Here is an 18874-nt window from a genome sequence, read left to right on the forward strand (position 1 = left end):
CACAGTCTCCGAATAAATGGAGACCTTCTTGATCTGAGCTTCAAATGCACAATGTCCTCCTGACTCCTTCCCCCAGCTCCCTCTCACAGCCCCTAAACAACATCCCCCCTCACTAAGGCCTGATCCAAAGCCTTCTGAGGTCAATAGGACTCTTTCCATTGATTTCAAGGGGATTTTGACCAAGCCCTATTCTCTTAATATCCTAGTCATATACGCACTGAACAGGAGGAGAGACAAGATGGAACTCTGAACGCCGTAGAACAGGAATGTCTTTAGGGATGATGAACCATTGCCAGGCTCCTCCCTCAGCAGAAGAGGAAGAGAGCCAGCTAAGAGCAGCGCCATCCACTGCTGCTATCATCAGGTGAGTCAATAACACCTCATGACCCATTAATAGTAAAGGTTACAGACAGCGCTAATAATATCAGAAGGGTCACCTAATCACCTACTGCCAGCAAGAGATCATCTACCCCTGCCACTAGGGCAATCTCTATGCTGTATCCAGGTTCATTCCCAGACTTGCAAGGTTCAAGATTATCTGAGGCATCTAAAATAGTCTTGCTGCCACCTTGTAGTAAGTGTTATAGACTGGAAATATCGTCATTAGTAATAAGTTAATAAGTTCTTGGCATGTATTGAGGACAACTTCTTGTTTCAGAAAGTAGAGGAATTAACCAGGGGGACAGCCATTTTAGACTTGATTCTGACCAACAGCCATTCGTTATCTGTTGCAATTCTAAAGGTAGACAGGAATTTGGATGAAAGTGATCATGATATAATAGATTTCATGATTCTAAGAAAAGGAAGGTGTAAGAGCAGCACAATAAGGACAATGGACTTAAGAAAACAGACTTTAACAAACTCAGAGAAGTGGTAGGGTCCCATGGGAAGAAAATCTAAGAGAGAACTGACGGTTTCTCAAGGTGACAATATTAAAGGCACAAATGCAAACAATCCCAATGTGAAAGAAAGATAGGAAGAATAGTAAAAGACTAATATGTCTCTATCAGGAAATTTTGCAGGTTTTTAAGACTAGGTTGGACAAACACCTGACAGGGATGATCTAGGTTTACTTGGTCCTGCCTCAGTACAGGGGGCTGGGCGTGATGACTTCTTGAGGTCCCTACCAGCCCTACATTTCTATGAGTCTTTGATTAACATCAAATCATTGAATTGCGTTATCAGATTAAGAGCCAAGGACAGACTTATTGTATAGGGATAAAAACACAACTGCATGGAAGATTGTATGTGGGCATGGATACAGACAACACAATGGATAACAGCTAATTTCATACATTCAGCTTTGTGACTACCTAGTTATCCTGTTTGAAAAACCAGGTTCCAAGGCAATGAGCAGAAACAAACAGAAACCACACCAGGAGCAGTAAACAAAAGAGGAGTGGAGTACAGTCCTTAGAACAGAAATTTCCTACATAATTCTGTTGGTGTCCAAATGCTACAGTGACGGTTCACTAGAAATGTGTTGCATAAATCAGATTCAAATAGCTCTGAAGTCCAGTAGATATGGCATTGGACTGGGAGTCAAGAGATCTTGGTTCCATTCCTGTCTGTACTATGTCTGCTGTATACATTGGCCTAGTCGCTTCATCTCTGTCCCCCCTTACCCTTTTATCTTGTATACAAAGCATTTTAGACAGTGACTGTCTTCCTCTGTATTTGTACAGTGCCTACCACGCTGGAGCCCCAGTCTTGGTTGTGACTCTATATATTACCATAATACAAATTATAATAGATTAGGGAACAAATCAATTAATTTGGATAGTAAAAAGAACTGATAAAAAAATGAGGGGGTCTGAAATATGCCATCCAGTAGAGGGCAGCAGTATGCATACACACAACCCAGTGCATAACAACTGTCATCACAACTGGAGTGACATTTTGCCCCAAAGAATCATGATTTTGCTTTAAGAAAATTCAGTATACCCAGTCTTGACCCTGTCTCATTCTTCTCACCAATTTGCTGTTCTAAGGAACACCATTCTCTTTAGCTGTTAAACTGAGGTCTAGAAATTTACTGTTAATTACCCTACTTACAAACTAGATAAGCAGCACCAGGAATCCAACAAGCCACTTTGTTCACAGAAAGAAGCAAGAGTAACCATTCATTTCATTGTGATTGTCTTGCTCACTAATGTTTTCCCTTCTAATGAATTACATGCTTGCTAGGAAGGAACTAGTTTTTATGGCATCCATATCTGTAGCTAGATGAAAGGCTACAGGTCAGAGACAGGTTTTCCCATGTCCACTAAGGCTAACTGAAAACTAATGGATATTTTTATCAAAATTTAAAATTCTCTTTAGAAATACTGCCATATTATCCTCTCTGAGGAGAGACTGTTCAGATTAGGAAAAACTGTAAAAAAATTCAAGACATAATGCTGGAGTCGCACAGAATACAAAGCAGTCTAACAGTTTCTGAGATTGAAGAAAGTGTTGCTATTGAACTGCTAAACAGTTTTTTATTTTTCTTAACATCAGAAATGGAATAAATTATGAAGCAAAACTAAAAATGATCTCGCTTCTCCAACTTAGAGTCATGGCAGTGACTGGAAGACAGGTTTGAAAGAAAGCATGGGCCAAATTCTCCAGGATAGGCCTATCCATTATGGACAGACTTTCTGCTGAAGACTGCAGTGTGTTGAGTTTCCAAGGACACTCTGGCAGCTCCTTCTCAATTGGTCTCCCACCAAAAGCCACAGGAACCTGCTAAGATACCTCCAAATCTTCTGCATCCCCTTTGGAATGGTGGTTGGGTATCCTCAGTGTTTGTCCTCCCCATTCTCTCATTGAATGGGTGCACCAGTTCTTGATGCACTATAAAGGGGTAAGCTCTTGCTTTTTTATATCAGCAAGGCTAAGTTGTTAAGTTTAATTACCTTGTAAGGTCCTCTCCAAAGAGAAATACATTTGGGATTCTTTCCAGGCTGCTTTTTCCAGTTGCACAGCCACACCTTCCCTTCTTCCTGGATGGGCATGCAATTCTTTTTCCTGGCCTCTCTGCACGGTGCACGCTGCCCGTGCTTGCAAGCATCACCCCCGCAGCTCCCATTCCCTGGCATACTTGCTTCTGACTCATCTGTTCCTTCACCTTCTTGAATGCTGTCCGGTGGTCACTGATATGAGTAGGGCCGGATTAACTCTCCTGTGGGCCTGGGGCTATTAGATTTTGTGGGGCCCCTGGGGATTTGGAGTGGGGGAGGGGGCTCAGGGCTGGGACAGGGGGTTGGGGTCTGGGAGGGAGTTTGGGTGCAGGAGGGGGCTCTGGACTGGGGTAAGGGGTTGCCGTGCAGGAGGGGGTGCAGGGTGCAGGTTCCAGCTGGGAGACGCTTACCTCGGGCGGCTCCTGGTCCGTGGCGCAACAGGGCTAAGGCAGGATCCCTGCCTGCCCTGCCTCCGCGCTGCTCTGCTCCTCGAGGTGGCCGACATATCCAGCCCCTAGGCAGAGGGGCCAGGCTGCTCTGCACGGTGCACGCTGCCCGTGCTTGCAAGCGTCGCCCCCGCAGCTCCCATTGGCTGTGATACCTGGCCAATGGGAGCTGCGGAGCCAGTGCTGGCAGCGGGGGCAGCGCGCAGCGTTTCTCTGAACGCCCCTCACTTAGGGGCCGCAGGGGCACATCAGCGAGCCGGCGCTTGCGGCTCTACCCCAGAGGGGGCACCAAGGCTCGGGAAACAGTGTCCAGCCCCCGGCGCGGAGACTTGCCGTGGGCCAGATGAAAAGAAGCAGCGGGCTGCATCCGGCCTGCTGCTTCCCACTTAGCCCAAGGCCCTGGGCTGCAGCCCCTAAAGCCCCTGCCTTAATCTGGCCCTGGATATGAGACTCAACCTTGTCTCTCACCTGTGTAGATGCAGGGCGCCTTGCCAGTTCTTGCTGCCTGAACATCAAGTTTCAGGGAAGCATGGGTTTGCAGAGTCCAAAAATAATCTTATAAGGAGAGTAATGGATAGCTAAATGCTGGCTGGTGTTATATCCAAAGATGACAAAAGGTGTCTTCATATTCCCGTCTCGTTGGTCTTCATTGACCAAGACTCTAAGCCTAGAACCAATGGGGCAGTTTGCTTGCTCCATTCCCTCATTATTCACGGGGTGGGTGACACTGGGCCTTGGTTATTTGGTTATTTGGAACTATTCAGATTCCTTCCTCTGATCACTGCAGACCCAGCTTGATGGGCCAATCAACACGACATGTTTCATCAATGCATCTGTAACTGTCTCAGTCCTTTTATCCTTCAGTGGCTTCACCACCTTCCTTGAGAAGGTTTCACACACTACCAGCACACACTGAATTCCAGTTTGCATGAACTCAAGTCAATCTGTCTGAACTCCCAGGGCTTACTAAGTTGGGGCATTTCTCCTAAAGGAGTTCTGCCTCTCCGTGCTGGTGCTTTCCTTTATTGACAGGTAAAGGAGGAAAAGAGGCTTTGAGACATCAGCTACACTGGACACTGTCCCCAGGAGCTGATTTTTTACTAACTGCACTTCCTGGTCAGTCACATAAATTGCTCTTACTCAGAACTCATACTTTGGTCCAGCTTGAAACAGTTCTACTAAACAGCAATCCGGACTGGATATCAGTAGCGTCAACCAGTCTTCCAGGTTCCCCGAGGCAGTCCTTTACCCTGAGGAGTATTATTGCATGATGACCTGCCTTCACCACTTTATGCTGAGCCACCTCAGGGGGAAATTCCTCTCCATCATCCTGTAGAGGCACTTCTAAGCCTCCAAAACTTGCTGACCAGGATCCACATTTCCTCCTGCCTGCACACAGCAAAGTATCTGAATATTGTCCAGGGGCAGGTGTGTTCTATTAACACTCAGTCTAGGCGCTCTTGTGATGCCCTCCAATGAAATCCACTCCCGATACAACAGCACTAGAAATATTGGTCATGACAGCAGAAGTCCATTTAGTATGCAGAGACCCCAAGTTCAGTGGGAGCTGGATTTCTCCAGTTATCTCCAGTGGCTGATGATTAGTAGTCACCAATTTAACTCCTGCAGTACAAATTTACTTCCCCTTCCACGCTGGGTGTTCTCCATTGACCAGACTTATTTCAGTTCCTGAGTCCAAGACCGTTATGGTTTTCCAGCCATAGATGTCTCCAGACACATAGTAACAGGTACTGGGGAGCTCTTCACATGAGCCGTTCTAATAGTTACTGATGGTGGCCCTATTGCTCAGCAACTTCTAGTTTCCATTGATATGGTTTCCCTCTGCTTGGGTAATTCCATTTTGAATGGTCTTTGCCTCCTCATCACCTGCAAATGTCACCGGGGATCTACTTGGGAAATAGTCTCTCTCATCTGACACACAGGCTGCCTGTGAATAGCTTGCACCTGGGCATCCTCCAATTTTTAGCCACTTTCCTAGCAATCTTTTCTCAGAGAGCTGCCTCTGGTATAAAGGAGTCACTGTGGGGCTGGCTGATACCTTTAAAGAAACACCAATTTTTTTCAATATCTTCAACTCTGTGTAAGCCAGTCCATAGGTCTATCCAGCATGTTATCTTCCTTCACCAACAGGTTATGAAGTTCCCCTCTTAAACTGTTTATAAAGTGACTTTTCACACAGGATTCTCTCATGACTTCCCACTTGGGCATAGGCCTCAATCTGCATTGCCAGCTCCAGATTCAGTGCAACAAGTTCTGCTTCATTTGAATCATCTTCCAGCCAGGGTAGCACAGGGAAAGCCCTATTGAGCAGTCTCTGCAGTGCACACAAATAATTATGCAGGGGCTCCCTCCCTGCCACCTCCTGGTTTGCCATTCCTGCCTCTATTTCAGAAGGGCCAACCCTCCTCGTAGCAGTCATATGTGTTTGTGTTATTATCTCTAAGACTCACGAGCCACACTGGAAGCTGCTGGTAAAAGGCTTTGGCATCACCATCCAAGAACACTGCTAAGCACTGTGCTTTTCTCTCATGAGTCCACTCATTCACAGGGAGCAACAGCTCAAAGTCCATCAAGTACTCACAAGTTCCAGTCTCATCTGCATGTCCAGTAGATGTCTCCTCAAGCAAAAGTGGTTTTGCCATCTTGAAGGCACTGCCACCAATTGTAATACTCCCTCGCAGAATCACAGAGATTTATTGGAACACTGTAAGTACCAACTCCAGCACACATAGGCAGGACTGAACTTCTGCTAACACCCACCCCCACTCAAGATCAGGCACAACACCATACTAATGTAAAACAACAATTTAACACCGATAAAGCTACAGCACCATCTATTGGTGGAGGTGTCATGTGCACTAATCATTGAAATTCCTTTTTTCCCTTATGTTTTCTTGTAATTTTCAATAGGGGTTATCAAAGCTCTGACAAAAGGATTTAGCAGCAGGGATAGAAAGGAAAAGAAAGAGTTTAGCTATGTTGTACAGGAAGATACAAGAGGATCTAGCACTAGCCTGAATGTGAAGGGTAAAAGAGGGAGGAATCAAGAATGAGGGCACTGGGGTTACAGCCCTGGAGAATGGGAAGGATTATGAAATTGTCTATCATGATGGAGAAAGGGGAAAGGAGAGGGTTGGAGGGACTAATAGGAAAATGAAAGAGTTCTGGTTGGTTTTGCCATCTAGAATGTAAGTTGAAGGCAGAACATCCAGGAGAGGTGTCTCAGAAGCACTGGCAGATCTGAGTCTGAAAAAAAGGCAGATATTAGGATGGAGAGATAAATTTGAGAAATGTCTACATAGAGATGATCACTGAAGTTATATGGATGAGCTTTTTCTTATCGACTTGTTGGAGAAAGAGAGCATATAGTAAATAAAATAATTTCCTTACAAGTTTGCATACATGGTGAAGTTGGAATGAACCCAGGGTCTAGTGTGGTATAATTAAATATGTAATGCCTCCTCTTTTGGAGGTCTGTATCCTGTATTTATAAAACATGGATTTAATCTAATAAATCTTTTCTATCTCTAACTACTATGATCCTATATGTCTCTATTACTTTAATTCAAAGGACCAAAGTTGGCACCCTCTTGTGGCTAATTTAATCCATGTAAAGCTGAGCAATTTACAACCAAAACCACTATGTCATCTAGTTAACATATCTAACGAGGCTGGCTTATGGAGTCTATAGGCAAAAATCCAGTTGGGAGTGGTTATTGTTGTTTTTCTGTAAATGTGACAAAGAAAACTAAATTGTTTTCACTAAGTTAACATGCTTCATACAAGAAACTGAAGTCATATGTAATCCAAAACATTAAACATGAGCAAAAACATCCAAGTTAGAAAGCAGGTAAGGTACATGAATGCTAATGAGCTCAGATTTATACAATGACTTTCATCCAGAAGGATCCTAAAACAAACTTTACACCCAATACTTTTCTCGGATACTTCTTTGTTAATCTAGCAACTGAGTGCGATTTGGCTATATGGGAATCACTAACTCTACATGGAGGTGCAGACACCTGAGTGGTGAAACACAGCCATTGCTGAACAGTGCACACAGCACTACACAACAGTGCAGGGCACGTCATGAAAAGTACCATCACCAATGGAAAATGCAGAGCCGTGTTAGGTTGGCAGGAGGGAGTTATGCTGCCCTAACTGGCATTTAGTTGGGAGTTCCTGGGACACTATTCTTAACACTTCTGCTCTTGAGAAAAGTGCCAGGGGAACTTTAATGGCTACACAAGTGATCAGGAGGTGGACTTTTGCCTCATCCTAAAGATGGCACCACCAAGTGACACAATGTGCCCTACCATCCTCTCGGGGTATTGGTTCAACCCTGGCTTAGATGAAAAAGAGCCCCCTACTGAAACACCAGCATCACTTCCTGCAGCACCTTGGGATTTCTTTGAAGGTTTCCTGTTCATATTTTGAGGTAGCCTGCTTAATATGAGATCTGGAAAGCCACACCCTGAAATGAACTAGTTGCACATAAAAGGAGATGCGTACTAAAAGCAGCCAGGTTACAAAAGGGTTAGTCATGTAAATGACCAAATAAAACAAGGTACAATTGTAATAACTTGGTTTTCCAAGGATCTTTAATCTGAGTTCATGATGCCTCAATGGCCAAGTTAACCTGAACTGTATCTTGTTTAACTTGGTCACTGAAATGGCAAACATTTTGTGAGTGGGTGATTTTCCCACCCTGATTCAAAACATAATGCACCCATCCCCAGAGACTCTGAACTGACCTTCTCTTGGTGTTTGGATTCATTAACAGTAAAATAACACAGATTCCCGCAGACGCCTCTCTGCAGTGCTAACTGCTCCCAGGGTACTTCCCTCAAGACTATGCAGCTCACACCTTAAATCCTTTCTCCTCAAAGCCATTCACGTTTCCCTTGGATCCAATTGGGTTCACAAATCACTGGCCTCTGTGAGTCATCAGAACCCACTAATCCCTTTCCCAGCAGGAACACCCTGCTAACAATGCTAACAATGTGCGGGTGTTCCAGGCAAACCCTGCCAACCCCTTACAAGATTTAACATCTCTACTCTAGTTTATGCCATACACATGCTTTTTTCTGCCATATCTATCCTGTCCACTGCCACAGAAATCAAGGAGCCCAAGCCCTCACCACTGATTTCAGTATCCCCCAGACCTTTACTTCCCTTATACAGCTTCTCTGCCACTCTCCAACTGGCCATCATAGGGCCACAAATGCTGCAGCTGAGCTGCGTTCCAGGATAAGGGCTTTCCAGGGCAGGCTACAAAGGCTCAAGCTGTCTTTCACGCTCCCAACACACCACCACCCTTCCAACATACGCTGCCAGCTCCCTCATAAAAAATAAAATACCCCCCATCCCCATAACTCGCAGGCATAATTCCCCCAAACTCTCCTGCAAGATACTAATCTTTCCCACCCCATTGCCACAAGCCCCCATAGTGAACTCTTCCTTGATGAATAAGTCACCCACCTTCAATCAAAACAGGGGGAAACTACCCAAAGCATTCCCGCCTCGCTGCCACTGAGGGTGGACCATAGGGGTGATCTAAAGTGAGGCAGGCAGAAAAGCCATGATTAACTCTCACACACACCGCGTGCACCCACAACTGTATACAATAAACCTTCAGGTAGGCAGAAAATTCCCCAATTAGCCGCTCTCCTATGTAGCACACCCACAATTCCAGAAAAAATAATAACTCTCTGCTTCAGATTCGCTTCTTTGTAAAACTATTGGGATTGTTATGGATAGAGAAGGCAGAGATGGGACCATCTAATCCTCTTCTCACCCTTAAATGTTTGCACATAGCATTCTTTGTGAATCAAATGCAATAAAAATGCTATTTTAATGCACCTGTCAGGTTATTTTCTTTAGAAACAAAATAAGAGGGGTTTTTTTTAAGCATGACTAGAAATGGTTCATTGTTAATAAGCAATCATGTTATGCTGAAAAGATCCATCCTGAAATAAGTTTACATTTTTTCTTTTTAGATGTTCTTTTAGGGGAATTCTACATCTGAACAATTTAATGGTGCAACATTTTGTTTAGGGGTCCTGGGTAGCTCTCAATTTCTTTTACTCGTACGTTTCTAATTAAATCTTAATTGTGCCATATGAAGTGAAAGAAGAGCTGTTAGACTGGGTACCTTTCATGAGAGGAAAACAGGATGATCCTTGTAAAAGAGCTAACGTATTGAAAAAGAAAAAAAAATGCAAACAAGCCTCTTAAAAGTAAGAACACTGAAAAAACGACACAAACATTAAAAAACTGCATATTAGTAAAATTATTATAAGTAACACTAGTTCTCGATCGACATCAGTGATGTTAAAGGTACATGGTTATTAACAATCATAAAAATATCCACTTGGGGTGGATGGCTGTCTACGTTCAGATGGCTGTACTGGGCCAAATTATGCTGTAAGTTTCTCTGGGGTCGGTTTAGGGTAACTCCATTTTCATCTCCATATCTCCATATATTTAACTAATGTATTGCCACCTCTAAAAGGCATATTTGTTAATATAAGAAACTGTCCACTTATATTTGTTGTTGAGATGCACTAACTAGGATATAAAAATAAATAGATATCTTTTCTTGAATAGCTAGACTCGGAAGGATTTGATTTTTATCAGTAAATGTCAGTCAACATTGATTTCACCATATGCACACAAACCAACAAAAAATACTTCCAAGAGTAATAATCTAAATGTACAGGTAGGCAAAGTAAGAAACTGTTGCTTGAGAACATATTAGACTTGATTTGAGGGTATTTACTTTGTATATTTTGACATGTGATGTTGACAATTTGTGTTTTAACAGTTATAAAGCTTTTACCTTTTGAATCTCAGCATCTACCATCATTAACTAATTATTTTCTGATCCCCTATTGTTTGCCCCCCATAATTTCCTGAAACAGTGAACATTTAAATTGATAAAAATAGAAAAAAAATTCTTAAAAATAACCACTGATAGTATCCCTCAGAAATATCAAAAATAAAGATTGAATTCTGCAAATCCTATGTATAGTTCATTCAGAGCCAGATTCTACTCTCATATCCATATAACCCCATTGAACTTCGGTGGAATTTCATAAGTATACAGGCCTGATCCATAGCCTGTTGAAGGCAATGGAAGTCTTCCCTGCTGACTTCAATAGACTTTGGATCAGGTTCTCAGGAAGAGCAGAATCTCATCTTATATTTTATATTTGTCCTGGTGTAGCTGCAATATGATTTTATGTATTGCACTTTTCATAACAGACAATCCCTATTTATCGTTATTAGAAGTGCTGCTCAGGGGCTGGCTATTCTCCAGAAATGCAGAAGAATATTCCCTAATGATCACTCCATGGATAACACAGGATGTATGTCAGGGCAGAATTAGGGCCTTCATTTGGGAAGTGGTAACAAGTTCCCATGAATACTACAGACATCGGTACAGATGGCACCTGCACTTTTAGCTGGCTATAAGCTATTGTAACCTCATCTATGAAAGAGAAATGGAGATGGTGAAGGGAAAAAATAACAATGTCTTCCTATCTTTAATCCCCAGAATGGGTCTAATCCAGATGACCTTCCTTGTACAAAGAGTCCCACAGAAGCAAATTAGCATCCTTTTCTCCTTATTTCCGTCCCCATTCCATTTTACACTGCAGTCATTAGGCAGTTTACATGCATAGCAGAAGTCTACTCATATGAGCAAAGTGAGAAGAATTTGGCAAATGTCTCCAGTTTGCTAGTTATTTCTCTATAGATACCTGTTCTGGTCAGTCCTCTAACATACCAGCTTCTGCCTCTTCTTTTCTTTGCTTAGCTTTTAGGGCTTCTGTTTATGCTACCTCAAGAACACAAAGTGGTCTTTTTGCTAACACTGCTCCTGGCTGACAGCTTTCTGCCACCCTCCTGCTAATTAGGAGATGTACTCTCCTAACAAGGAAAACAGTAACAGAAGAGCTTCCTTTAAAGAACACTGGATTATTTCAGTGAAGGCCTACTCAGAGCCTGAGGATCCATTGTTCTAGTAGTCTGAAACTGCACTGAGGAACTCAGTCTCTACACTGATCCAAAAACTTGAGGTCTCCAGTATTAAAACAATGGTTTCCATAGGCGTGAGTTTCCTTCAGTGAAATTATGGGAGGAAGTGCAGTGTGGTGCTTAGATCACTGGATAGGGAGCGGGGCTTTTGTTGTCCCATTCCTGGGTCTGTTACTGTCTCACTGCGTGAATCTGAACAAGTCCCTTATCTCTACCACTAACTGCTGTGTAGCCCCATTACATGATCTGTGAAATGGGGTTAATAATACTTCCCTACTCACAGGAGTGTTGTGCGGCGTGATTAATTCATATTTGTTCAGTGCCTTGAGATACTTGAATGAAAGGTGCTAAGTATTATTCAACATTACAGCAAATTTTACAAACATTGTTCTAGAGTCGTTTGCCACTAAGGGCCAAATCTGCTTATCTTATTCATGTAAGTACGTCTGTTGACTTCAGTGGAACTACTTGCGTAAATTAAGGTAATCAGAATTTGATTCAGAGGAGTATAAATATCATATTGGATATCAGATGACTTTCCTTGTGCTTTGCGTGAGCCAAAAAAGGAGCCTTCTAGAGACTACAAATGGTTGAATGTGGTGAATGAAAAATTAAAAATAATCGCAGTGGCATGATTTTGATCCCATACTGTTTGTTAAAGTCTTAAATTCACTCAGCACTTTTCAAGGATTCACAATTATTAGGCAACACAACCAGTGAATCAAAGCTGTGTTTTCCTGCTGGGATAGACTTTTGGGCACTACATATTTTTAATTCTCTCTCTCTCTCTCGCTCTCTTTTTTTCACCTTCAGGATATTTTTCAACACTGCACTAGATCTTTAAAAAAACCCAAATCATTCCCAATTTTAAATTCAGAAAAGAAAATCTTTGTTTAATCTTTTCTATGCACAGATGAATTGTAAAACAACACCTTTTCAAATGAGCAACTATCTAGACTACTCCGGCAATATTTCCATTCCAATCAATGGGCAAACCCTTACTCACAGGAGTAATCCTTACTCAAATGAGCAGTCCCATTGGCTAGTTCCATGGGACTACTCATGTGAGCAAATATTCCTCTTGTGAAGAAAGCATTTCAGGATCCAATCCAATGGGAGTTTCGCCTGGGTACAGAATGCAGGATTAGGCCTGAAGGATAAATTAGTTAACTGTGCTATTCTAGAGAAAGATGACATTCTATTTTAATACTCTTACTTGATTTTGTGTGTTCGTATCTTCTGATCTGCACAGCGATTGCCAGTTCATATAGCATTTAACTCAAATTTTTGAGGAAGGCTATTTATTGAGAATGCACACTCAATACAAATAGATATCAAAACTTGGTATCTTCTTGGACAGTAAACTAATATGACGTGACTTGATCTCACATCATATCAGAGGTGCACAATACTGAGGATCTGGATGTGCTCCATAAAATCTGTCTTCAAAATGATAAAACTGAAGGCTGCAGTAACGCTGAGAGTCAATGGGATGTCAGTGGGAGTAGGGGGGTACTCAGCACCTCACAGGAGAAAGCCCACATTTAAATAAATAAATATTTCTTCTTTTATTTTAAAACAACATTCATTGGTACCCAGGTGTTTGATATGATGAGACAGCTATGCAGGTCTGGTCAAAATTAATCGAGAGCCCACCTGAGCCCAGGTAGTGAGAGATTTGGGCAGATGGCGAATCCTTCCACTCAGCCTTTGCGGCAAACTGAATATCTATCAAAATGAATGTGCTCCCCAGAATGCTGTATATCCTGAGAGGTCTCCCAGTTATTGTTCCTCCATTTTATATTAGGAAAGTTAATGACATTTTAAAAATAGTTCTCTGAGTGGGTGGCCACGACTGGCTTTGTGTAAACTCCACCTCCCAATCAAATCTGGAGGCTTCCATTTCCCCAAATTGCTGCATTATCAAACCGCCCTTATCCTTAGCCAGGCAGCTCTGTGGCTCCAGAACAGACTCCTACACTGCTGCAGACTCCTACCCAGCTGTGAGTGGAACGGGGGTTCGTCCATCCCCTCCCGTTGGCAGGAATACTGGGCTCAGCCTTTTGATCATAAAATGTCCCCTACAATATTACCTACCAGGCAAACATGGGTCAGTTTGGCTAGCAATTTTGAACTGCATCCCTTCTCACACATTGATTCTGTACTTTAAGGCATCCCATTATGAAAAGTCAACAAAGAGAGTGCATGGATAAAGGGATAATTTGAGTCTCTCAGTTGATCTCAAAGGATCAGTTTCTGCCATCCCAAGCTCTTCAACAGCAATACAACCTACCTGATCCAGCATGCATGTCATTATCTGCAGCTTAAGCATCTCTTGAAGGACATATTTGGTCCCAATGCACTGGGTGCACCAGAGACTCCAGAAATTTTTTGGATGTGGAAAGAGCTCCATAGGTTCATCCAGCCAGCTGGAGTCTGTTATGACTTCCTTCCTAATTTAGCATAGACACCCTGAGTACATGTCCCAGGGCCCAGGAAGGGTTGTATTCGGGGGCATCTAGTTCATGCCACCACTTGTCTCTGCCATGCTATCATGGCCGTTCTACCATTTTTAGCATGCTAGCTCCATGAGAGTTAGCGTGCATATGCCTACGTGAGCTTGGCATCAACCCTGTAGCTCCAAGTGTAGACATAGCCTTAGATTGCCTGAGCCAGGCCTGGAACAAAAAGTTTTGTAATCCTTGAACCCTAGCCAATGGGGAAGTGCCTTGAAAAGCATTGAAAACTCTACTACTGATCTACAGTTAAGACTAATCCAACTGAACATTACATTTCGTTCACACTGGTCCCCACATAGGTTACAGTTAGGGCTTCTGCTTTTCAGGGTTTATTCATTTCAATTTTCAGGGTTTATTTTTTAGCATTTTTTGAGTTTTATATAGATTTCCAAAAATCAGGGTTTGTCAGCGCTTTCTGTTTGCATATACCATAATGAGTAATGTGTATGACATACACTACTCCTTACAGTAATATATACTATAATGAGTAATCTCTTTGTAATGCTTTAAGGAGCACTGTTTCAAACAGTACTACATTAAAGCACACTAGGAAATCTTTAGTGCACACCAGCAGGGTCTACATGGACCAATTAGTACTCCACACTTTAGTGCACTTCAGAAATCACAACCCCATAGTCTTTATTACTGCTCCATGTAAGTAAACTCATCGATACAAGTAACCATTGCTGGTGTTTTTCCTGTATTTGTTGGATAAACACTGATTTCATTTTTTTTTTCTTCTTCTTTGTTTGCATTGAGGGTATTTTATCAGTGTCAAGCAGTTAAAATCTAAAATCAGAAGCCCTCATTACAGTGCACAGGCCAGATTATGTGGGGCTCCCAGAGCCACACTGGCTCACATGTTTTGGGACTGTCCCAGGATACAATGCCTCTGGCTGGAAGTAGGTAGGAGGATTAATATGACAGTGGATATACCTCCTTAAAATTACTTCCCAGCACTGTTTGGGGATCTATCCGAGGTCAGACTAGATGATCATAATGGTCCCTTCTGACCTTAATAGCTGAGTCTGAGTCTATGAGAACTTGTAAACGCTCCATCTCATGGAAAGCACAGTTCTCTGAAGCAGTGCTTGTCGCCAAATGACTCATAGTGTTTTGGTGGAAGAGCAAACTGCCTCCATGAGCAGAAGTTTGGCACAGTGACTTGGCTGACCTGGCAGCTAAAGAGTGGATAATGTTTTGAAGAAGAGAGACCTCGGACAAATTTGAAACGATTTGGTCTAATTTTTTAGAACCCTTTGATTAATCTCTATGAGATGGAAAGCAAGATGTTGCTCTCCTTCCTTCTCCTGCCCCTCTTTCTTCCTTTCCTTTCCCTCCTTTCCCATTCCTTTTGTTCTTTTGTCTTTTTCTCTGTTTTCCCTTATTTTGGGGAGGGAAGGAAAATTCAATGAGAAAGAAAGAAAGAAAGAAAGAAAGAAAGAAAGAAAGAAAGAAAGAAAGAAAGAAAGATCTTCCTCCCTGCTGTGCTTAATTTCAGAATTAATGACTATCACTGGTCCCAAACCTGGATTTCTTAAAATGACAAAACTTCCATTGTGTTCAAGTGGGAGTTTTGCATGCAGTCTTTTAGTCTAGTTTTGCTTTAACACTAGCAAGCAAACAAACAAACAAAACCCTCCAACCCTCTTACATCTGTGCCCCACATTAATCCAATTCTCAACCAAACTTTTTTCAAGTACTGTCCCTTCTGACCTCTACAGAATTTCTGCTCCTTTAGTCCGTACTGTAAATTGATCTTGCCTTTCTGACACAGAACCATAAAAAAATCTTTGGGGAAGGGATTTTTTTAAAGCTTTGCTGTGTCCTATCACTCTTGCATGATGTACACAAATATTTTGACTTATACTTGATTAATGCACGTCACCTTCTGGGCCCAGTCTAAAGTGGATTGAAAAAGAACTGCAGTGAACTTTTAAGGAAAGCTGTGAAATCTGGAGAACAACAAGCCCATGGAAGCTGTGAGCCTTGGTTTCTTACTACCATTCACCCAGGGAGCCCTGTCTTCATCACAAGCCTCGAACGTGCCCGAGAAGCTTTCAGTGAAGAGCAAGGGTTTTACAAAGAAATGCTGCAAATCACACCACCATGCTGGTGGGAAATTCAACCTGTTGTCAGCACAGGAGGCGCTGGAGGTGCTGAACTGTTCAAGACGAGGTTACTGTGTCATGATCTCCTTGTGAATGTTGAGAGAAGGCAGGGAGGAGGGGCGAGGGGTCTGAGCTGGTATGTGTTAATGAGAGAAGGAACAGAAGAGGAAAGGGAGCATGGCTTGAGCAATACAATAAAAATAAAACAGGCGATAAATGTAAAGGATTGAGCTCAGTGGAACTTCCATACAGTGGAGATTTCCTCCCTGAACTGCACCATGGAAGTTCAGCATTTCGCCGTGATCTCTGTCTACATGGAGTTCACTGTGTATCATACTTGGACTTGAATGTTGAACCACAGCTCCGCATTTTAAGCGTCTGCTGCGTTGCACTGCACGGATTAAACCTGCAGCCCTGGATAACATTTTAAAAGGCCCTGTTTCCAAACCACAGGAGCCCTAGACTGAAACCCCACCTTTTGGGTAGGGGTATGGCAGGTCCTGAAACGGAGCCTTTATTGTAAATGGCTAACAAATGGGATGGCGATATATATTCAAAACACCGAGGCTCGAATGATCCTGAATGCCCAAATCCCTTTGCTGTTGCTGCCCCAGTTACTCTGCCCCTTCATTTTGGGGTGGCGCGGTTAAGCCCAGAACTGCCGCTGGCATGAAGGGGATGGGAGCGGAGTTTGTGATGCCCAGTGGTCTTTCCCACAAGAGTCTGACTCCTTTCCGCCAATAAAAAGGACTGAGAGGGCCCCAGCATTTCGTTGGCGGACTCGGCTGCCTCTTCCGGATGCAGGACCGAGCTTTTGCTCCGAAAGTGACTCCGCCATCTCTCACGGGGCGGGGCAGACAGCTACGCTCCCGCGGGAGTTTTACTAGCTGACTTCTTTAGTTTTGGTCCGTAGCAGATTCCGATTTCCAGGTTCTTCCACCAGGGGTCGACTTTGCTTCTTTTTTCCTCCCGGCCGACGTGACTCCCTCCTTCAGATAAGCTCCGTGGAGCAGTTTGATGCTGGCCCCGCACGGGGGGGAGGGATCGCTCAGTGGTTTGAGCCTTGGCCTGCTAAACCCAGGGTTGGGAGTTCAATCCCTGAGGGGGCCATTTAGGGATCTGGGGCAACTATGGGGGATTGGCCCTGCTTTGAGCAGGGGGTTGGACTAGATGAGGTCCCTTCCGACCCTGAGATTCTAGGACTCTGTTTCAAGCCCTAATACATCCCGTCTGAACGGCAGGCCGGGCCAGGTTGCTCCCAAGCAGCAAGAATGAAAACAACACAAGGCGGCGGAGTTTATCCGGGAGGGTGAGGGGCCGCAGGGATCTAGCTGGCGGCTGAGGAGCCGCGGAAAGTAGCTTTCGGAGCGAGTCTCGGGGAAGGGGAGTGTCATGGGGCAGGTAGATTTGTGAGGCAAGAGCCCAGCCGCTTCCTCCCGCTGCGTGCAACAGCCGCCGTCCCGCCCCGCGGCCCCCTCTCGGGAACGGTCTGAGGCTGCCGGGGAGGCAGCGGGTTGTTGAGAGCTCCCTGGGGTGTCTCTCCACGGGCCTCGCGCCCGCCGCTGGCCTCGCGGGGGAAAACCCCTCCTGGGACTCGGGCTGTATCCCTGCCGGGGGCAGCGGGCGAGCGGAACCGCTCCCGGGTCTCAGTATCGGCAGTGATTGGCGTGCAGGTGAAAGCCCGGGAGCTCCCCCGCTGCCCCCGGGGGGCGCCCCGAGCCCCCTGCACCAGGCTGACGAGTTCTCCTCCGCTCAGAGCCTGAGGTGACCTAAGCAACTCCTTTGCTAAAGGGGAAATCGGAAGGTGAGCTTTCTATGGCCCACACACACACACACGCTCTCACACACACAATCTCTCTCTCGCACACACACAGGGAGGGATAGCTCAGTGGTTTGAGCATTGGCCTGCTAAACCCAGGGTTGTGAGTTCAATCCTTGAGGGGGCCATTTGGGATCTGGGGCAAAAATTGGGGATTGGTCCTGCTTTGAGCAGGGGGTTGGACTAGATGACCTCCTGAGGTCCCTTCCAACCCTGAGATTCTATGAGTCTATGATTCTAAGAGAGAGGAATTCAACGCGTTTTGAAATCGGTTGCGTTTCAAAACAAGATTGTGACTTTGGAGGACGAGTGTTTGTGTGGCTTCCACGCCCCCCCCCCCCCAGCCCCAGTCTGACTCCGGATCCCATTTGTCATGCTGCGGTGCAATGTTTACTTGTCACTTGCACTGCCCGGACAGGCTCTCCGACTCCGATTGCAGTTATTTTCCCAGAGAAGATATTAATTGAAAGAAATACATGATTAAAAAGTAATGAGTTGAATAAAAATTATCTCCGCTCATTTTCTGATTATGTTAATTGTTAAAAACCCTTCAATCACGCGCTTGCAGTCAATGGGTTTTAATGTGAAATTAGTGGGCTCTTGATAACTTACAGTCCAGAATAATACTGGAGGTTTAGTCATCATTCCTAATAACGAGCATGTTACTAAGAACAGCGATTTGACATGATTTGGCTACATGCAGCCCTTCCCCCATAAAAGAGTTTGTCTTTGTGGTACACAACTTCTGTCTTCATGCCTACGACTACTTTGTTAATCATGCCCTGCAGACTACTCTGTTATATGCCAAAATTACAATAGATAGATAGATAGATAGATAGATAGATAGATAGATAGATAGATAGATCTGGCATACCACTGGACAAACAATACGTTATTGGGCATGTAATTGTATTTTTTATTTTTCTATAAAACTCTTTTTAGCCTTTTAACTGTTTAAATCTTTTATTAATTATAT

Source organism: Caretta caretta, chromosome 3 (assembly GCF_965140235.1).
Source record: "Caretta caretta isolate rCarCar2 chromosome 3, rCarCar1.hap1, whole genome shotgun sequence".
In the NCBI taxonomy this organism is placed as follows: Eukaryota; Metazoa; Chordata; order Testudines; family Cheloniidae; genus Caretta; species Caretta caretta.